This window comes from Chrysochloris asiatica, unplaced genomic scaffold, assembly GCF_000296735.1.
Source record: "Chrysochloris asiatica unplaced genomic scaffold, ChrAsi1.0 scaffold00095, whole genome shotgun sequence".
Lineage (NCBI taxonomy): Eukaryota > Metazoa > Chordata > Mammalia > Afrosoricida > Chrysochloridae > Chrysochloris > Chrysochloris asiatica.
This window is the reverse complement of record NW_006408613.1, coordinates 3,382,229-3,385,563: the sequence shown is the minus strand read 5'-3', so window position 1 is coordinate 3,385,563 and position 3,335 is coordinate 3,382,229.

Genomic DNA, 3,335 nt, shown 5'->3' with positions numbered 1-3,335 from the left:
TGGCTGGTGAGCTTGAACTGTCAACTTTATGGTTTAAAAACACTTTGCAGTCCAGTGCATTAGCATGCAGTGCCACACCAGGACTCCAGTATTATGATAGATGAAGAAAATATTCAAGTTGTCAAGGATTTTCTTTTACTGGATCCATAATCAACACCCATGGAAAGCAGTAGTATAGGAATTAAATGACATAATTGCATCAGGCAAATCTGCTGCAAAGTACCTCTTTAAAGTGTTAAAAAAAGCAAAGATGTCATTTAGATGACTAAGGTGTGCCTGACTCAAGCATGGTATTTTCAATTGTCATACACACATGTGAAAATTGGACAATGAATAAAGAATACGGAAGCGAGGTCTTCCTTGGAGGCAAGGATGGTTGGATTCCATCTTATGTACTTTGGACATATTATTGGGAGGGACTAGTCCCAACAGAATGACATCATGCAGATAAAGTAGGGGGTCAGCAAAAAAAAAGAAGACCGTCAAAAAGATGGTTTGACATAGTGGATGCAATAGGCTTAAAGGTGGCATCAATTATGAGGCTGGCACAGGATTGGGCAGTGTTTCATTGTGAGTCAGAGCCGACTCTACAGTACTTAGTAACAGCCACAAGAGCTTATATTTTTCAATGATACCATTGCAGTACAGTGAATTATTTCATATGATTCTTTTACCCACAGTTCTTGTATAACTCTCACCAAACAACTTTTTCTGATGGGTCAGGGTAAGCAAAAGTGGGAGAAGATGCTGATAGAATGATACAATTAAGCTGTGATTGTTAACAGAGTTAACTGTGGTTATAAAAACTTGGAACTCTAATGTGGGTTTAAAGTGAGTCATCTTAGAAGCAGGAGGGGTATCTCACTGCCATCAAAGAGCCAGGAGTGGAGTTTGTTCTTTGGTCCATGAGATCCATACATATTTAACCTCATCAACAGAAAGCTTTGATGCTGGAGAATTGGCAAAGGAGCCATATCAAGCATACCAAGAACCATACCATTAGGCAAGACAAAGTAGGTGGGCTTCCCAGCCCAGGGAGGAAATAAAGCTGAGTGACTTTGGGCAGGAATGGGATGCCTCCAGGTACAGAATTGAGGGAGTGAGATTTACTGACCCACAGAGCCAAAATTGAATACCTTAAGGCTGTGGAGTGGTGTCTCCTTGGGGCATTTATCAGCAGCCTGAAAAGAGCTTTGTTGCTCCAGCAGAAAGAGGCCTGCCTGTGGACATGGCTGAAAAGAGGCTATCCTGACTGGAGAACTGTGCCTTGAACATTTCTGCCTCTGAATTGTACTTTGTTAAATTCCCTAATAAACTTAACTGTGAATAGTGTCTCTCAGTTCATTATGGCCATTGAAACAAACTGTTGAACCCAGATGAGAAGTATAGAATGCCATGGGAGGGACATTGTGGTTGTTGAATGCTGTTGAGTTGGTTCTGACTCAAAACAACTAGGGTTTCTGCGGAGTGGTTTGTGAGCTTGAACTGCTGACCTTGTGGTTCAAATTGACCTTGCAGTCCAGTGCATTAACCCACAGCACCATATCAGGACTCCATGAGAGGAATAGTTGATCTTTTTTTTGCAACAATTAATTATATTTCAGGAAAGATTTTTTAATAATGTATACGTGAAGTAAATGAAGACCAGATCCTGAATATCCTGAGAAATATAATAAAGGATGAGATCGCACTGACCTTGTTTAACAAAAGAGGAAACAGTGACTTTCAGGAGAAAATAATATTTCAGACTGTCAAACAGTACAGAAGCCTGGAATTTTTCCAGACTCTTTGTCATTGAAGATGCCATTGGAAGGCTACTGAAGGCCTAAGAGCCTTCGGGGAATAGTCACCTGTACCACCACAAGCTGAGCCAGGTTAGATCTCCTTCCTTGACATTTTCAGACAGAGTTGCAAGGTATTTAGGTGACAAATAGAAAACTGTCATCAGTAAAAGTTGTCTGTAAAATGAGGGTTAGGAAATACTGTGTTATAGCATTCATATACATGTGAAAGTTGGACAATGAATAAGGAAGAACTGATGCATTTGAGTTATGGTATGGGAGAAAAAGTACCATGGACTTCCAGTAGAACAAACAAATCTGTGTTCATGGAAGTGCAGCCAGAATGCTCCTTGGGAGCCAGGATGGTGAGATTTCATCTTCCATAACTCAGATATGTTATGAGGAGGGATCAGTCCCTAGAAAAGGACTCTGTGCTTAGTAAAATGGAGGGCCAATGAAAAAGAGGAAGACTCCAAGAAGATGGATTAACAGTGACCAGAGTTATGGTCTCAAATGTCTCAACAAGTGTGAGGATAGCACAGGACTGGGCAGTGTTTCATTCTGTTACATAGGATCACTATGAATCAGAACAGACTTAAAGGCACATAACAACAATATCTCTCAAGTTCTAGACTAAAAATACTTTCTTTCCATAAAAGTTATTAATCTGGGTTTCAAAGATAATTCAATGAATGTGTGTGTACCCTAAAACTATGTGCATAATTTTTCATTTGTGTAGTTTTCATCCTACTTTCAAAACAGTTAGGGGACAGCTTTGCAATCTACATGTATATGGAATTAGTGTTGGTAGTATAGAGGTCAGCATAACTGTCTTCCAGATGTATGGAGGATTGTTTGATTGGCTGCATTTTTTGCCTTTGCCATACATTATTGTAAGTGTCATCAAGCTGGTTCCAACTCGTAGCTAATCTGTATAGGGGTTCCAAGGAGTATCCCAAAGTGGTATCCTAAAGTGGTTCACCAGGACCAGTGCTTACAGTTCCCATACTTCCTAGGAGATTCCATTTGAGAAATTGTTTTATGGTTTTTCAGATTTCATTATCAGGTATTTTCCAGTTTCTTCTAAGCAATTCTTTGTTTTGTCATATGGTGGTGGTAGTGATTTTGTGCTATCAAGTCAGTTCCAATTCATAGTGACACTATAGAAGGTTTCTGAGGCTGTAAACCTTTGTGGGAACAAAAAGACTCATCTTTCTCCTGTGGAGCAGCTGGTAGATTTGAACTTCTGACCTTGTAATTAGAAGCCCAACTCAAAATCCACTACGCTACCAGGGCTCCTTTATTGCCATAAAGTCTTATGTAAATCATGCTTTCTTCTCCAGAACACTTAACTCCATCTGCATCAAACATTTAGAATTTGATTAACTCTATAAATATTTTATTTATTTATTATGTTTCACATAACAAGTAAATAATATGTACACATTTAGGTATCTAAGCTACAACTTGGGTGGGGGGGAACAAAGACCTAGTTCTTAAGGAGCTTAAATGACTTGTATAACCACTTGTACTTTTGGTTCTATCTTATTTTCC